We start from the raw sequence: 20,643 nt of genomic DNA, 5'->3' as shown, positions 1-20,643 counted from the left end.
AGAAAAATATTTGCCACAGTTATAGAATATTATTTTAATCCTATTCACACTTAGTTATTCAGTACTTATTTAAGATTTGCATCGGTCTTTCGAATGTGCCCCGCCATCCTTACTGAACCTCGCTTTTCCGGGTATATTGAACTACACACCAACATTAAAGAAGCTAGTGTCGCCCAATTTTCATGGCATGGCTGGCTGATGCAGGGGGGAATAAAGTGGAGTAGCGCCCACTTAATCGGAAAACGGATACACCGCTTAAACCGATAACATCCTCCGGAACCAAAATTTCTCCCATAGAGACAATGTTCCCCGCTTAACCGAATATTATGCTTCACATGCCAACTGCTAATACACATCAACCACTATACACGTAATGCTCTTATTGAATGAAGCAATTGGAATTAATGAATAATATGTTACTAAGTCAACATAAAATGCATTTGGCAGTAAGTACTGCTTTCTTACACGTATTCAAGTTGTCTTCAATACGTGCATTTAATTATTTTATTTTTGTTCTCTGTTGAGCCAATAGAGGGCGCTAACTTCCATAATAAAAAGTAAAAATTTTAGGTGTTATGTGATAACATGGCAATTAAATATATTATCTTCATTTCATTTTTTATGTCTGATTTATTCAAAAAGGTTTATCAATATTGACCCTTCATTAGTTTTCAATATAAAAATATACTATCGTTGCAAAATCGCAATTGAATTGTTACTCGCATAATTGGATATTATGCTTAATCGGATATTGTGGGCTTGAATCTTTGATGTCCAATTAAGCGGGACCGGTTATAATAGATAATAATAAAAAAAAATACTATTCGATATAAACTATGTGCAATTCATATACTGATGCTAATGCAGCCTTTATCTCGTCAACCGACCGTCGTAGAGGGATTCCAGATTTAAAAAAAATGCGTTTAAAAATAAGAAAGCTAATTTTTTATACTCTCCTCCTAACTTCCAATTACAAAATTGTTGCGCTGCATCTCCTGAGGCCAACAGAAAAAAAAAATCCATGTTTTCAAGTGCAATATTCGCTATTGAATTCAAAAATTGGAGAACAGTTATTAAAGAACAGCAAAGACTAACGGACAAACGCTCCTTTCCCTCTTTTACGCTGTCCTTTCCCAACTTTCCTCTTATTTTTGAATGACAATATTTCAGCGAATATTGCACTAAAGAAAATTTTTTTTTGTTTGCTTCAAGAGAGACAGGGAAACAACTTTCTAATTGGAAGTTAGAGCACAGGGGGACCGTTTAAAATTTTAGATTTTTTTTATTTTGTTACATACTGAATTTTCACTCTCAAAACTGGTACAGGGTAATTTTTGAATGTCTTCTGAGTATTTTTTTTTAAATTGGAATTATACCTCCATACAACGGACGGCTGATGAGATAAAAGCTGCATTAGCACTTACAGGACACCCTGTATAAACGGTTCTCATACATTTTAACATGATCAGAAAGCCTCAAAAACTATGCTGTAGTAGAGATATAATTGAAAATATTATTTCATCATGATTTATTTGAGATTTAGTATACATATTTTCATTGTATATGCTATGCTATGCACAATATTACATATCTCTTGAATATTTATATTTTGCGAATTTTCAAAAATTAAGAAAAAATATGCATTATTAAAACCTTTGCGAATGATAAAATTGAATGATAACTGAAAAAACATTTTTCAAAAATTCATAATATTGTTCCTTCGACAGTTTTTAATACCCAAATTGTACTAGCGTTGTAAAATAGCAATTGAATTGTTCCCCGCATAAACGGATATCGTTGCTATCCGATTTTAATCGATTTTAGTGGGGCCACCTGTGCTTCTATTTTCATGAGTTTATAGGGTGCAATTTTCTTTTCCTTTTGAAGCCCATTTATCCAAGCCTATGGTCATTCCTTCGTTTTCATTGTATGTACTTTCGGGAAGAATATGATAGGAGAAATATTCTCGCTGGAAAGGATATGTATGCGGTGTACTGTATATATCAAATTATGTTAGGAACCAGCTGCCGGACCCTGTTGATTCCCTGTCAAAGGGTATAGCGGTCTGAATAAAATACTACGGGAAAAGCGAAAAGGAAATGAAAGATTTGTAGATAGTGAAAACGCCATGGGGAATTTATATATATGGTTATCCGCCGTTGGCCTATCGATAAAACCGTAACCCATAAACTTTCCTCCGATATCTCCAGTAATAGAAGCAGGAAGTGATTTCTATGGACATATAGTCGCATACGACCGGCCACCATGTGTGAGTTCGATATAAACAGTGCATTTGTCGCGTTACTGCCACCGCGAGGGTATTTTCCTTCCTCTTTTGGTTTGGTGACATGGATGTCACATAAAGGAGGAAAAAGGCCTCATCTAATGGACTCGTCGTATATCATATATAGCAAATTTTTCGAGTAGAAAGAGATTCTTGTGACTTCCAGTCGTCTCCATTACTCGACGGAGCGTGGAGATTGCATCCTGTGACGGAATCGCAGTGACTACTCGGCCATCCTGATCAGGATTAACTCATTATTTCTTATCAATATCTATTAGTTAATTATATTATATTCCTCTTGAGTCAACACTAATACAGGGTGATTCAGAACTCGTGAAAAAACTTCAAGCTGCAATAAGCATTCTTTTGTATGGGAATGCATGGGCGTGTATTAAGTGTTTGTGCAAGAACACACGAGTTAGACATCAAAGGAAATTATAGCATCGTTTACGAGTACATCTTTTCCGCAATGTTTGAAAAAAAATTCTCTCAAAATTGCATTGGGATGTATTGGAATGTATGGGCATAAGTGAAGTGTAGGATCACAATAAAAAGAACTAGACATGAAGGGAAACGGGATTTTTTCTTTACTTACAGTGTCGTCGACAAGTACTCCTTTACCAATAGTATACGCTTGGCAACTTGGTTGGAATGATTGGCGGGAGCCATTGCCAATACTACATCCGTTGTTTGAAAACAAATTTCCCGTTTCTGATACTATACTTACGTCAATCACTTCCGCAGCTACTAAGCATGTAATTCAATTCGTAGACATAATTTAAGCAGTTGTACATATTACGATGAAGAAGCGCTTGTCAATGTTTTATGTTTTCTTTCATGTCTAGCTCTTCTGTTTGTGCCTCAACGCGTAACTTGTGATGATTACTTTAAAAATTCGTCTGAGCTGGGCAAATGCCTGAAATAGGCGGAAAAACTGTCCTGCAACAATGGTTCGTGGACGTCAGCAATGACTTTCCGAATGTTTACATTGGTTATCGCGATTCCCAGCCAATTCGTTTCAGACATGTTAATTCCTTTACAAAGGTTTGTAACTTCTTCAATGCTCCCAGTACATGAAGAAAACACCGGATATTTTTGCTAATGCAAATATACAGGGTGATTACTTAATTCCCCTTGGCCACAAATTAATGGCGAACCGTTGATCCTAGAAGCATACTTCCAATTAGAAAAAGTAGCTGAATAACGTCTCTAACTGCGATACGCCATTCACGTTGTACATACATTAACTCTTTAAGCACTTTCTTAAAATTTGCCTGATCTACATTATAACTGCAGCAGTGGAAATCTCAAAACCTTCTAGAAATTGCTATCTTTTTCAAGAAGAATATTTATTTTTACAGATCGTGCGAGTTGATGATTGCTTCCTCCTCAACAAAAAGTAATTATAATAATAAAACAAGGAATAGTTTTTTTTTCCGCTACATATGTGTGGTGTACGATTAATAGCAGAATATTTTATAACTACGTCGAAGGGAAAAGCAAACCATCCTTTCTCTCTCCTCCCATTATCATACTTTGAACAAAAGCTCACTCCGCCCACTGGCAGTTGATTGACAGGACAAGGGAGAAATATTTTTGAAATATGACATCCCTATATTTGTTATGGATTATGGACATCTTTTCTCAGCCACCTCATTGGGCATTTTTCCTGTCGTGGCCTTGTATTTGTATTTGATCGAAAACATATATCAGGAGAACAAACATTAAAACGGTATTTGGGCTCGGGGTTGCCGGAATGAGGGAGTTTTAAGAACCCGAGGTATTGTAGGATTGCCAAAATAATGCGGATCATGATAGACGGGATATTTCAGGATTGCCATTGTAAAAGTTATGATATGAAAATTTACTTTTTATACGGACACCCTGCCCTCGAAAACCCTATCACAAAATGTTTGCCCTGTCTCCAATGAGGCCAACAAAAAAAAATTCCACGTTTTCTAAGTTCAATGAGAGATAAGATTCTAGCAGAGATTCTAATTGCAATATTCACAGACACATTTCAATTGAAATATCGGAAGAAATTTGTGAAAGAACAGTACGCACAGTACGAACAACGCTTTCCCCCCGATTAATGCTGTCCTTTACGAACCTTTCTCTGTATTTTGAATGCAAATATCTCAGCGGATATTGCAATTAAAAACATGAATTTTTTTTTGTTTTCCTCACAAAAGAGTCAGGGCAACATCACTCCAATTGGGGTTTTGGAAGACATACCCATATAATTTTTTTTTTTGCTTTGAAATCTGAATGACGTATCTGTTCCAATCAGTACGTTATTGTATTTGGAAGTATACATCTAGGATACACTGTTCTCCAGTCAAATGTGGCAAGGGGAATCAAATAATCACGCTTTATAATCGAAAATCATTTTTATTACTGTCAGGCTAATTTTTTTTCGTATAGCTAAGGTAGATTAGAAACTACAGATTTTTTATGATTCAAAGCCAAATTTTTCGAGATTTTAAATCGCATTCCGTGCCATACAGGTAGGTTTTTGATTGTTTTTTATTCGGAAATTACTTCAGGAAAAATCGTCAGATTGTTTGCCGTGCTAAATTGATATCCCGTTTCTTTCTTAATCGAAAGTATTTCCTAGGAATTCAGAGAGCATAATATGGCAATTGAAATAACAACTTTGATCGAAACATTTACGAAAATTGAAATTTTTCCGTTGAAGTGTTTACGGCGGGTATTAGAAAATTAATAGACAACTTTCAACATCGGATTTTGAGAATCTCCACATTTTTCTCATTAAATGGAGAAACGGACACAACGAAATGAAAAGGAAAAATCTGTGTCAAATTGTTTCAAATTGCCTAAGGAATGAAAATTCCTGAACGGAAAGGTTCCATACAATAGTGGTTTGTTCTGTAATTTCTCGAACTTCTCCTCACCCGTGGGGCAATTGAATAACTTTAATTTCTATCCGCGTTACAAAATCTATTCTCTGTGTGTGTGTGTTTCGTATTTCAATAGATATTTTTTTTCTTCAATTCTCTTTCGCTTCACAGAATTTTCGGTTTTCGAAGCGAGAATTTCATTTCTTGTGCATGTAAATCACAGCAATTTGTTTTCGAGAATGCTTCATCATAATATCAATATTTATTTCCATGGTTTCTCTTCAGAATGTTGATTTCTATCAATCACCTGAAAAAATTGTTTCCGGTTGAAGCTTTTGGAATGTTAGGCTATGAATTCAAATTTTTTGACCGGGAGACAATATTAAACTAAAAATGGAAAGCTTCAAATTTTAAGAAAATGTCCATTATTTCCTCTCAGAATAAATATAATAATATTGTTTAGCTATTTCACACTGTTAGAAGGAAAAAGTCCCGTATGTGTAGTTTGGGTATATACAATGGTAATATATGGTGTTGGTTTAATGATATATACATATATATATATTTAAAATTTCTTCTAAGGAATCCAGCCTGACAAATATATTTCGCCATACGGGGTTCGCAGCAGGGAGAGTGCGGTTGAATCCCGTTTTAACGAATACTGTTATTGCGAAAATCTCGTTTTAGCGAACAGTTTTCTAATCCCCTTCAGATACGTTTGCATATGAAGAATACTAAAACCTAGAATTCCTTTATAACAAAATTTTGTTATCGAAGGGATTTTATCTGGTCTCTTGGAGTTCGTTATAACGGGATTCGACTGTATTTATTTTTCCCAAAAGAAAGAGAGAAAAGAAAAAAAAATCAAGTTTGCATCCCCTCCAGGGAACACCATTAACATCTCGCGAGCATCTAATTTCTACTAATTGAAATTTATATAGACGGACACTCAAGAGTCATGGTTTTAACAAGTGCCACAAGTAACCGCATTACACACAAGTGAGATTCCACGCTCTACCAAATCATTATATACCATGATGCCATTAACTGCGCCAAACTGCGAAGGTATAAATTTTGCAAATATAATAATATTCGTTTTATATCGTGCACATATGTTATGGTAAATGTCATAAATCTGATTTTTCCCAAAAAAAAATCGGTTATAGATAATCGCCGATCATTTCGGTAAATTTGGTAAATTTCCCTAAATTACTCCCTTTTACCAGCGATCATGCGTAATACCCAATCGTCGCGTCGTTGGAAAACATGATAAATCGAACTATATGATATACTGTGCATGATAATTCATACAAGTAATGTACAATTACATCGGGTTACGAGCGTAAAATTTATTTTCATTATATCGGGGTCCGAATTTATTCATCACACATGTTACACTCATTTGGAATTTTTTCATGTTATCTAATTCACCAGGGTATTATGTATGTATAATCATTGACAAAGGAGATAAATTTTAAGTTTTTATCAAATTTGCCAATGACGCTTGGTTATTATTGATAATCTCCGGTAAAAGTGATTTTGTTTTAAGTATTTATGAAATCTACCAATGTATATGAGAAAGAAAGAAAGACGCTTGGATATTATGCATTACGCAAATCCGCCGGTAAAAGTGATACATTTTTCAAACTTACCAAGATGATTGGTCTATAATGACCGGTTATTATGTATGATAGCCGATTTATACCGCGTTTACATTTATTACATTTACCGTAACATATACATTTATTGAAAAAATTCAACTTTCATTTGACCCTTTGCCCGATCAGATGCCCTGTCTGAAATTTCAGAGTTCAATCAAAAATCGTTGCAAAGCACATTCGGAAAGTTCTATATCCTCTCAGTTTAAGTAAACCAGTTCTATTAAATCTGAACTTGGATCAAAAAATCTTTCAAAAAAATCTTTTGTTTATCATAACGTAGTAAATATAATGGAAGAAATTTAAAAATCGATATTTTCCGCGTGCTTACTGTAACGGTTTTGGATAAATCTTTAGCCGTTTCGGACTTCACAAATGGTTTCAAGTTCCAAAACATGTAGAAAAACGCTCTTTCCCGGTTATAAAGAAATGTTTAGACGGTAAATGCGAAAAATTACCCTGTTTTCCAGGAAATTTTTAAAGCAGAAATTGAAGATGTTATAAATTAAGTAGAAAAAGTAAGTGTTACTGTTTGTAGAAGATTATGAATAATAATATTGAGTTTATGTGTATACATTATATCAATGTTCAAAATTAACCGTTGTTGTGGGTTATACACGTTACGTGCCAACCTTGGAACCAACCCTCTCCGTAGTAACAATGTTCGTTGCCAGAGGGGGGGGGGTGCCCTTCCAAACAAAAATTGGGACCCCTCAATTTTTTTTCTCATGACTTTTTTTAATTCAAATCAATTTTCTTCAAATTTAGAAGGAAAAAACATTTGAGTTTGACATTCTAAATCGAACTAGCAGTAACACCTGGCACTACCAGGGTCTCCTTCATATACTGAAGCGGATCAATGGGGGGATGCGATCGGGGTGATTCCCCCCACAACTGAAATGCGAGATAATTCATGAAATTTTCAGAACTTCTATATGATAATATCGCAACAACAAATTCAGGAAAATATCGATTCAAAAAGGAGTAAACTCCGGACGTTTTTCAAAAACGTCGGGATGGAGAAAAAAACAGAAAACCGTGACTGTCACAGAAAATAAGGGACATAATGTAGGACATGTAATCACCCCAATGCTGAGACTAATTTTTTAGCGGTTTGTGAAATCACCCCTCCCAACAGAGAGCTCTAGATCCGCCCCTGCCAGGAGCATCAAATGTGGCAAACCATTGTTTGGGAACCAAGGTAAGGCGGTGTTTGCATGACGTCATTTTGTACTCGATAGGATAATGAAATTCAAAGAAATCCTTGAACAAAATAAACTTAATTCGCAGAAAATAATAGATATTCGCAGTTTATCACGATTCGCCGGTAGTTCCATATTTTATGATAGAAATCCGTATAAACTACGGAAATTCCGTACACTTACAGCATCGTTTGCGAGTAATTCACCGCATTTTTATATACGTACTAGGGGGGCGCTGCCCCCCTGCCGCCTTTGGCGGCCAACCCCCCCCCCCCACTTCTCTCCCGGACATATCTTGTTTATTTCGTCTCACTTCATCAGCATGCTATGGAAAAGGGGAAAGGGACGTGTGAAAGCACCAGCCTACTGAAGAAGCGAATTTTAATGAAAATAATAATAAAGCAACAAAAAACAAATGAGATTCATCAAGTATCCCCAGAAAACTTCCCCATGGGGGTCCCCAGATTCAATTCGCTGAATTTCAGTGGGGCCCCACACTGGATATATCTTGGGCTACCGATGTGTTGCAAATTTTACAATGTTAAACCACAAAAATCAATGAGATACATTCAGGGGCACCGAATTACAACCTGCCAACATTTCCATGAAGCCCTGACCTGCAAGCTTGTCGGACACCCCCCGTGAGAATTTTTCATTTTCATCAATTTTACAACGAATAAAATCCAGGGCCCCACATCCAGTAGCGGGGACACAATACGCAGATTTTTAGTGGGGCCCCAGACTGGCTATATCTCGGGTTTCGGCTGTGGCAAATTCTACAACAGAAAAGAATGAGATTCATCCAGGGCCCCCAAAATGAAACCTGTAAACATGGGCCCCGACTTGGAAGCTTGTCGGTCATCCCCCGGAGCGAGTGCCATGAAAAATTTTCATTTGTATTCGTTTTACCAACGAATAAAATCCAGGGCCCCCAACCAATTACCCGGGACACCAATTCGCATAATTTGGTGGGGCCCCAGACTGGCTTTATCTCGGGCTTCGGCTGTTGCAAATTCTACAACAGAAAAGAATGAGATTCATCCAGGGCCCCCAAAATCAAACCTGTAAACATGGGCCCCCCGACTTGGAAGCTTGTTGGTCATCCCCCGGTGCGAGTGCCATGAAAAATTTTCATTTGTATTCGTTTTACCAACGAATAAAATCCAGGGCCCCAAAATGAAACCTGTAAACATGGGGCCCCCGACTTGGAAGCTTGTCGGTCATCCCCCGGTGCGAGTGCCATGAAAAATTTTCATTTGTATTCGTTTTACGAACGAATAAAATCCAGGGCCCCCAAACAATTACCCGGGACACCAATTCGCATACTTTTGGTGGGGCCCCAGACTGGCTTTATCTCGGGCTTCGGCTGTTGCAAATTCTACAACAGAAAAGAATGAGATTCATCCAGGGCCCCCAAAATGAAACCTGTAAACATAGGGCCCCCGACTTGGAAGCTTGTCGGTCATCCCCCGGAGCGAGTGCCATGGAAAATTTTCATTTGTATTCGTTTTACCAACGAATAAAATCCAGGGCCCCCAAAATGAAACCTGTAAACATGGGGCCCCCGACTTGGAAGCTTGTCGGTCATCCCCCGGAGCGAGTGCCATGAAAAATTTTCATTTGTATTCGTTTTACCAACGAATAAAATCCAGGGCCCCAAACCAATTACCCGGGACACCAATTCGCATACTTTTGGTGGTGCCCCAGACTGGCTTTATCTCGGGCTTCCGCTGTTGCGAATTCTACAACAGAAAAGAATGAGATTCATTCAGGGCTCCAAAATGAAACCTGTAAACATGGGGCCCCCGACTTGGAAGCTTGTCGGTCATCCCCCGGTGCGAGTGCTATGAAAATTTTTTATTTGTATTCGTTTTACCAACAAATAAAATCCAGGGCACCCAAAATGAAACCTGTAAACATGGGGCCCCCGACTTGGAAGCTTGTCGGTCAGCCCCCGGAGCGAGTGCCATGAAAAATTTTCATTTGTATTCGTTTTACCAACGAATAAAATCCAGGGCCCCCAAAATGAAACCTGTAAACATGGGCCCCGACTTGGAAGCTTGTCGGTCAGCCCCCGGAGCGAGTGCCATGAAAAATTTTCATTTGTATTCGTTTTACCAACGAATAAAATCCAGGGCCCCCAACCAATTACCCGGGACACCAATTCGCATACTTTTGGTGGGGCCCCAGACTGGCTGTATCTCGGGCTTCGGCTGTTGCAAATTCTACAACAGAAAAGAATGAGATTCATCCAGGGCCCCCAAAATCAAACCTGTAAACATGGGGCCCCCCGACTTGGAAGCTTGTTGGTCATCCCCCGGTGCGAGTGCTATGAAAAATTTTCATTTGTATTCGTTTTACCAACGAATAAAATCCAGGGCCCCAAAATGAAACCTGTAAACATGGGGCCCCCGACTTGGAAGCTTGTCGGCCATCCCCCGGAGCGAGTACCATGACAAATTTTCATTTGTATTCGTTTTACCAACGAATAAAATCCAGGACCCCCAACCAATTACCCGGGACACCAATTCGCATACTTTTGGTGGGGCCCCAGACTGGATATATCTTTTGCTTCCGCTATCGAAATTTTTCAACGTTAAAGCAGCAAGAAAACAATGAGTTCCATCAAGGGCCCCTGGAAATGAAAACTTTTTACTTATACGTGAAATCTTCCCCGGGTACCCCGACCCTGTGTTGGGAGCACTGCTGTTGTGTGTGTATATTATACATATATATACCTCTCGGCATGGACCTGCCGCCCCCCCACAAAGGAAGGGCTGACAGGGGCCACAACGATTCTTATCACTTTTTGATTTTTCACACTATAAATTAATCACAGAGGGGCCCCTGAAAAGCTGGTTTGGGGGCTCGAAATCTAAATTCCAGCCTAAGGACTCTGCTGTAGGATGTAGGAGCCTCTTGGTACATGCACATAACATGGTCCCGATGGGTCAAATGGGTCCCGATATGTGAATATCGACCCAATATCGATATATGATATCATATCGATATATGAATATGAATGTACGATATATGAATATGAATGTACGATATATGAATGTGAATATCGATATATGAATCGAACCCACTTCCGTAACAGATTTCCGTCACTCAAAAATTTCACCCACTTCCGTCACTCGGTTGCTTAGCAACAGGCACTTTTCGAGTTTGTTTGTGATTTTATATTATAGAATAGATATGTGAAATTTAGCGACGATCGGTATAAAATTAGAGATTTGTATAGACATACCCACAACAGACAGACAAAAAAAGGAATTTTATATACAGGGCGTCCTGTAAGTGCTTGTATGGCTTTTATATCTTCAACCATTTGTCACAGAGGTATGGTTCCATTTAAGGAATGCTCAAAATGTGTTCAGAAATTACTTTATATCAGTTTTGAGAATGAAAGTACAATGAACACAAAATAAAAAAATCTAAATTTTTGTACGATCCGAAGTCCTCTAACTTCCAATCAGAAAGCTGTTGCCCTGTACCCCTGTACCTCCTAAAGCCAACAGAAAAAATTCCATGTTTCCAAGTGCAATATTCGCCAATACATTTGAATTCAAAAACCGGAGAAAAATTATGAAAGGACAACAAAAAACTAATGGACAACGCTCCTTTCCCTCATTCATGCTGTTCTTTCCAACTTTTCTCCGATTTTTGAATTCAAATAAGGCTATATCAGTGAATATTGCTCTTGGAAACGCGGGTTTTCTCAGTTTTCGTCAGGAGATCCAGGGCAACAACTTTCGAAGTGGAAGTTACGGGACGGGGAGAATTTAAACATTTAATTTTTTTCTTATCTTGTTACACATCGTAAGTTTCACTCTCGAAACACGTACAGGGTAGTTTTTGAGCATTTTTTACATTGAAACTATACCTCTACGACAGACGGTGGGAGAGGCAAAGGCCGCATTATCATTTGATCATTTCTGTCGCACCACGGTCATTTTCTGCATACGAGGGCTAATTAGACCGGGACCTATAATTTATCGCCGATTCCGAACGGCAGGCTTGTTTTTTTATACTCATTGAGAGGTTGGTGCGCTAATCTCTCGGTGGCGGACTCCGTGCGGTAGCAATTTTTTGCTGCGGTCAAGTCGCCGTTTTTTGTTGTACCCCTGTGTCAGGAAAGTTTTCTGACAAGGACGAACCGGGTATCGAACTCGCGACACCTCAAAACATCCTTTGGTACTTTAGGCAAGCATCTCATCGACCGGGCTACCGCGCCCTCCGCATTATCAATTACACGACACCCTGTGCATATATTTTCAGAAACATTGGTAGCGTTTTGAAACAGTTAATTGCAATTTGTTTTTTTTCCAGTGGTAGGTGCCATTTATGTAATACGGGAATTCAAATTAAGAACCGTGATTAATTGGAAGAACGAGCAAAGTATAAATATGGGGTGGGGGAAGCCATACGCTATAGAAAGATTTCTGAAGATAATGAACCGAAAAAGAGTTCATGAAAAAAAAAAAAGCTTCGGCTGCTCTTCAATTATCCGATTTTTGTACGCAGATGTAATCTTCCGTTAATTTCCGATTGCGAGTTTTCTAATGGGTTTCCATTGCTAAAGACATTTGCTCCTCGAAAATCGTTACTTAAATACTTCTTAATAACTGCATTTGTAATTTCCGTTCGCCGGATTGTGAATATGAATATTCTCATTATACATGTGAAATATGTGAAGGTACGTATTCGGAAGAGCATCAATCCGCTAAGCTTTAAAAATATCCCTCTCAATTAATAATATAATGGAACATTTCACCAATTTATTGTTTTTTTGTTTCGTAGTGCTTTGCGAATTTTTTTTAGATCGTCATTGAAGTATTTACACTTGATAATTTTACGTTTCATTTACATATCGAACGATTAAATGCATTTAACGTGATCGTGATGATTTAACATGCTCTTGTCATGTTTCATCTATTATAATATGTATAATGGCGAAAAAATTAACAAAAAAATGTGATAAAATATGTTATACCTTCTAGTTGAGCGTTTTAAACGCCGAAATTACCCTATAAAAGATTGATAAAAGCTATTTTATAAAATTTTAAAATGCAACTAATAACCGTATTGCGTACATTCAAGCGAATGTAACTAATATACTTATTGCTTGCTTTTTCTTCCAAGCTTTGTAAAAGATCTTTTGTCAAATGTTTATAGTGTAATAACGGCCTGCAATCGATCACCAATTGGTTGTAGTTAATTTATAAATACATTGTAATTAATTTATAAATACATTGTAATTAATTTATAAATACATTGTAATTAATTTATGAATGAACGTTTATGAAACTTTTATAGTGTAATCCCGGCCTAAGATCGGTATTACACTATAAAAGTTTGATAAAAGTTCGTTTATAAAACTTGAAAATACAATCAATAGGCGGATGAGTTAAGTTAACTCGAATGTAACAGATGTGCTTATTGGCTATATTTAATATAATATAGCCAATAAACTATGCAATAGTTTTATAAAATAATTTTATAAATATTGCATAGTGTGATACCGGCGTAACACAATTTTATAGGAAGTCTTTGAGTACATCTTGTATTATTTTGAACTGTTGCTGACAGAAATACAAAATTAATTTTTTTCATACTGTCATCCTGTTGATTAATTTTGGTTAGAAAGTTGTAGGGTTATCTCTTCTGAGCCCAACAAAAAAAATGTTCTATGCGTGTAAGTGCTATTATTCATGAGATTTAAATGATTGAAAGTAAAGGAGGCTTTACAGAAGTTAGAAAATAATTAATTAAACTGCAGATGCGAAATAGTGTTTCGAATTTTCTGTCGAGTTTGTCCCTTAATACATGATGGTCTTTCCAATGTTGTAGATAATTTTTGAACTCAAATATCTCAGCTAATATTGCACGTGGAAACGTTAAATTTTTCTGTTGTACACATGAAAAGACACGACAACAAATTTGGAATTGAAAGTTGTGGGACAGAAAGACCGTATAAAAAAATGAAATTTAGCGCAGTGCATATACGTCCACTAGTAGAAGAAATGACTTATCTAAAATGGGCACCTTATTTCGATACATTTTTCTAGTTGAAAAGACGTTTCTAGCACCAATAGTTCAAAAGATAAAGTGTGTGTGTAAAGAATGTATGAATGTGTAAGTATATATACGTGTATTAACACATAAGGTCTGTGTTATACTAATACACACTTTAGACCCTGTGTTTATATGTAAAAATCACAGATTTTCGATAACATTTTTTTATGAACATTATGGAGACCAATTTCAGTCATTTTCGGGTAAACGCGGGTGAAACGGTTTTTCCGCATTTAACGCTGTCCTTTAACAAATTTCCTCCATATTTCAAATTAGAATATCTCTGTGAATATTACACTCAGAAAGATAGGTGGAATTTTTTTTGCTGGCATCAGGAAAGACAGTGCAACACCTTTCTAATTGAAAGTTAGAGCACAGGGGGGGGGGGGAATCATATAAAAATTTAGATTTCTTTTTATTTTGTGTGGTACACTGTATTCTCACTTTTGTAATTGGTACAGGGTATTTTTTGAACGCCTGTTAAGCATTTTTTAAAATTAGAATGATATCTCAACGTAGAACGATTGATGAAACAAAGGTCGTGCTAGCACTTACAGGACACCCTGTATAAACATTACACATGTATTTGCAAACACATACCTATACTCACGCTACGTAATTCACGCATATATACTTTCATCAAATACTGCACGATTTTTTTTGTATCTTTCAAATCTAATTATAATGTCATAATCTTTTAGTAATCAATATGTTCAACAAAGTCAAAAACTAAATGATTTTATGTTGATTTTATATTGGGTTACTGTATTTTACTAATATTTGACATCCATAATTTTTGTGGCCATCTATTTTCAACCACCTCGTTTGTTTGTTGTGGCCTTAGTATTTGTATTTGTATTTACATTTAGCTATACATCAACGTGGAACATGAACGACATCTTTGAGTTCTACGAGTTATTTGGAAATTATTCTAATTGGAAGTATGTCTGTATAGGATCAACGGTCCACCAGTAAAATGCTGGAAGAGGAATTATAGAATATTACTCCTGTATATAGATTTATAAGCATAATTAGATTTCATAGTAGCTATTACTTTTTGAAAATTAATTTGAATGTCATATAATTATGTTAAGTTCGTATTACCGGAATTATGATCAGTCATTGATCAAAGCTAATAGTTGAACACGTCTTCAAAACGTCACCCTAAGGTGCATCTTGAAATTTATGTTTAGGATAATTTATTTTCCATTTATGGTGAATGTTGACATGATGATTTATAAGAAATAAGACATTGAACGTCAGTAATTGAATGTGATAATTCGTGACATGCGCACAATGATCATCTTGAAATGTTTTCTTCCTGGTCTTTCCTAGAGCGAAGAGAAACGAAATGTTTGTTTCAATGGTGTTTCTCAGAACCATTCACAACGAAATGGTCCATGGTTCATGACATAACAGACGTGATACGTTCTTTTTACGTGTCTAAACTACAGAATGACACCATTTTAACCGGAATAATGCCTCACATAACCGTTCTTTTTCCTCTTCCATTACAATGTGAAGATATCCGGCTGTTATGGGGACCATTGCGCATTGTTTCCAAAAAAATATATATTGCTCTTTTCTTTTATGATCTACATCCGTGACAGGATGTAGGAGAAATCTCTGAGTTGCAGTAAACTGCGATTTTTGAATTTTTATAGCTGGGGTGGGGAGAAGGGGAGATATACTAAAAGTTTTTCTTAAAAGTTTTAACGTTTTTAGAATCTTTTTTTTTAATAAAAAATTTGGAGAAAATATTTTTTAGTGTGAAATTTTATAATTGAATGGAATATATAATTGAAATTAATTGAATGGAAAGATTTTTAAAATTAAATCAATACAATTTTTTCGAATAGATTGAATCGAATTTTTTCGAATAGATTGAATCGAATTTTTTTGAATTGATTGAATAGATTTTTTTTTAATTTGTTGAATAGAGCTTTTTAAATTAACCCATTAGCGCTCAAGCTGTTTTGAGCTCCTGATTTCAGGAAGACTTTTTCGGGAAGACTTTTTTTGAAATTAACATTTGTGAAGTTCTGTCTCATTCTCATATGCATGTTTTGAACAAATAGGGAATAAACATCTAAATATCCTATATATTGGACGCTGGGCGTTAACGTGTTAACTGAGCGGAATTTGTTTTGATTAATAGAATAGAAGTTTATATATATAGACTTCTATTCTATATATCTGTTCTGTTCTATACTTCTACTTCTATTCTTCTCAAAATACCTTATGCCAAAATTTCATTCAGTTTCTGTGAATGGTATGATAGTTAGGGGCTCATATGTCGGAATAGTTTTTTTATAACTACCCCGTATATATATATATATATATATATAAAAGTTGATTTTTTATTTATAATGAGTAAAATATAGTTTTCTTTCGAAATTACATTCGTAAAATATTTTTGAAATAGATTTTGTAGAATTTTTCAGAAATAATTTCTTTTGCACAGTGCATAAGCATGTACGAAAGCTAACACATGTTGATATTATCGTACGAGATGTGTTTTTGTAAATAATTACGCACACGTTATCTATTAAATTTCTAAAACTAATTCACTTTCCTACGAATAATCCGGGAATTATACGTTGAAAAACCGGAATTTCTTACAGTGGATTATCCGGCGGTTTTTATTTTCTGAGAGGGAATAGAAATATATTATATATTTTAAAAATCACTTTTTAAATAATAATTTTCAAAGATTTATCTATGGTGTGTACAGAGATGTAAGAAGGAAAACTGACAATATTTCGAGACGTGATATTTTTACAGTAACGTAATTATCGCTCTCACACATTCCTTAAGAATCCTTTAATCATGAATGAAAGTTGAATATTCCGACTATAATCCGCGGTGCCTATACAATGAAATTTCGTCAGGGTAGTGAAATTTCCATACGCGAATTTATACGCTGCCGAGGATTTTATGTAAGAGATTATGATAAATGCGCTACAGTTCTCTTAGCCGTAACTAGACATTGGTTTGTGGTGTCTGTTTTGGGTCTAGGTTTAGTACGCAAGGAACGTCTTACGTAGGTATTGTTCAAGCCAGGTACGGTGAAATAAAAATTATTGAAATTTACATAGCACCTTCAATAAACATTCCGATCTTTTGCCCCGCAGTGCATATTCTTTAACATTTTAAGCGTCTATTGAAGTTTCCCGAATCTTATTATAAATGCCACAGTGGAAATCACTAAATCCTTTGCAAAATGCCACCTGCTTTCAAGAAGAATATTTATTTTCCCGATCTATAGCGCAGCTGATGTCTTCCACTCCCCCAATAATCGTGAATAATAATAATAACAAAGGAACAGAAACACTTCATAATTTCCTATTATTTATGCTATGCGTATAATTCTAGACGATTACGTGTTCTGTGGGACCGTGCTGTGAGCGGCCAAGGAAAAAACGTGCTCTATGTGACTAAGATAAATATTGTGCCCTTGAGCGACCAAATCCTTTTCTATTATTTGCTTCGACAACAGAGAACTGGCCCTTATGAGATGATATTATAATTGCCAGCGATTATACTTTTCAGTTCATGTGTTAAAGTGTAAATTTCCTTTTTTTGTAGCCACTATTTTCTTTTTTTTAATGTTTTGATATACTGTATGTAAGTCACTAACTTGATTTCCTTAAGTCGAGTTACTTCTACTTTAGAAATTCGAATTTAAAACACTATTTGCAATTGAGATGAAAACGGTAACACAGCCAGCTAATTTCAGCCAATAAGGGTCTAGCACAGGTATTTCCAAATAGTGTTCCACTGCAACTCAGGGTGTCACGTGACTAGCCGAATAGATGTGATGCAGGACATATAGAGAATTGAATAGCATTGCATTAAAAATGCAACAGGTCAGTAATTTCCAACGGTGTGTCGCGTGGTACTTTAATGTGCCTAGATATCGTGATGCCTTGCAGCAGAGTCTTCAATTACATTCCGGTATTCAAAACCAATTTAAGAGTTGAAATGTACACATCCTACTTTTGATACAGGGTGGAGTTGGGTAACTACTATGAAAAGGAAAGAAAATATTCAGTCGCACGCATACATAAATTTCACTACAAAATTTCTCTCTTATCGAAGAAATATCCCAAGTAAAAGATTAAAGAATGGACGGGAATTTGGTCTCACAGAGCACGGCATTTTCTAGACTACCTAGAGGAAAAAAGAAAAACATCCTTTCTGTCCTGTTATCATGCTTTGAACAAAAGCTGACTCCGCCCACTGGTAGTTGATCGACAAGTTTGGGGGGGGGGGGTGTTGATAACATATTATCAGGAAAAGACTATTGTACGGAGTTAGCTGTACTCATCATTGTCAAAATGAGAGTGTTTTAAGAAATCTATATACTTCAGGATTGAAGAATAAAGGGCATCAAGTTAGACGAGATATCTCGTCATTGCCGCTGTAGGGGTTGATTAACAATAAATATTTCCCCCAGTTTTCATTGAATGAAGAGACTTGAGGCTCGACGTGACTTCTATTTCATTTTCCTTCCCCACAACTAGATTGACATACCTCATTCTATTTTCGCAGAAATAGGATAATTTGATTGCAGTCCCTGGTTGAAAATTTCATTTTATTACCGGACGTTGTCATGAACGTAAGCAAAACCGCACTTAGACAGCGAACCGGGGGTATTGTACCCGGGACATAGAACTTTTCTTATATACTAAGTGCAAATAAGTTTGTTTTCTATAGCAAGAGCACTGGATCGATATTTCAATAAAGATTACTCGTCTCTCTCTCTCCGGGCAGCAATGACGTTTATAGCTCGAAATAATTAAGCTGATGGATTCCAGTCACACGGATTGCACTAACTCGGCTCGCACGCCGTTGTTCCGGGGTTAAGCTGTAGGTGAAATAACTGAATTAACTCAATGTTACGATTTAAGGGTATCCGGAAGGCATTTAGTGGTGTTATCTATTAAGGTTGGCGTTGGCCAGAGCATTGAACCAGGGGTCATCTTAAAATAACGATTAAGAAAGATCCACTGCAAATTATGAAGACTCCTTCAACTGAAAGATATAATTAAATAACATAGTTATATAGGACATTATTATCATTGCTATTTTATTGATTCAGTATTCCTGCTGACAGCTACTGTAACACGGCCTTATGCATCTTATGTATACAAGTTACTAATTAATAACCATTTCAAACCACCCTGGTGCCACAAATGTATGGTTTGCTTTTTCTCACCGTAGAATGTTTTCTTTTTAAAGGGTTGTGTAAGTTTTGAGTGTGAAATATGGTGAATAATGAACTTTAGGGCTTCATCAGAGGGCAGCACTTGAAGTTGAACTTTCAGGGGATTTTTAAAATGTTTTCCAGGAGAAAGTCCCGCCTGGTAGAGAGAGTGATTTATTACATAAATATTTTAGCAATAGAATTCTGGAAAATATTTTATGTTAAGACGGATATACCCTTCATCGCATCTTGGGTGTAAAAAATTCAACGAAATGAATTATTTCTTGATTGTGAATATTGCATAAGTGAATTGCTGTAAGATTTGTTGGCATTTATGTTTTCAATTCATTTACATTTTTTTGAGTGTAAAAAATTCAAAAAAACATTTTAAAAACTCCAAAAATAAATCCTTGGGTATGAAAGGGATAAAGAATGGATGATTTCTCTAATGGGTTCTTTCATTATTTCCCCAAATATATATTACGGTAAATATCATGAATTAGGCATGTTTGCCGATTATTATGTGCAATCATCAATCGTTCGGTAAGTTTTGTAAATATCTCTACATTACACATTTTTACTGACAGTTATGCATATGTTCCAAATGAAGTTGTTAAGTCAAGTTGTTAATGGGAGAAAAATATCACCTATCTTCTCTTCATTTAATGCGTTTATTCATTTTGTCCTTACGAGATGGCCGTTTCCTCATTTTTTTCCGTATTATATTTTCAAAAAATGAAATTGAATTACTGGGCATTAAAAACATAAAAACAAAAAGATTATCATCTAGCAATATATCAATTTTTTTCACATATATCAGCATGTACAAAAAAGCCAAAAATGTCGATCCGATTCTCAATCGCAGACTGAAGTTCATGCTAAATTCCAATAAATTTAAGTGATTTATTTTTCATTGATGAGTTATCGTACTCACCGACACGACCTGAGGATTATAGAAAATCATCAGTATACGAACAAAGTCTACCAAACTTACCAAAATGATGATTGGTTATGCATTATTTCCGGTGATTATATTTAATAACGGATGATTATGCATAACAACCGGTTATCCTACATTTCAACTAGCGATTTATGACATCAAACGCAACAAACCATTATAATAATCTATTCAATCAATATTATACGAACAATAATTGCAACATATGTATAAGCTGAATGCAATTTCTGTAGTCAAAACATCTCTATAATTGTGAAAAAAATGTCGTATTGCAGTTAAGTCATAAATTCAAACCAAAGATTTCACAGTAGTTTTTTCTTCTCTTTTTTAATTTTATGAAAAATTACTGTTTGAATCTTCCTATAATTGTTTTAATTCATGATTTCATAAACA

Source organism: Pholcus phalangioides, unplaced genomic scaffold (assembly GCF_987345545.1).
Source record: "Pholcus phalangioides strain wild (caught in Gottingen) unplaced genomic scaffold, Ppha-v1.0 ptg000015l_1, whole genome shotgun sequence".
Classification (NCBI taxonomy): Eukaryota; Metazoa; Arthropoda; class Arachnida; order Araneae; family Pholcidae; genus Pholcus; species Pholcus phalangioides.
This window is presented reverse-complemented; position numbering follows the sequence as displayed.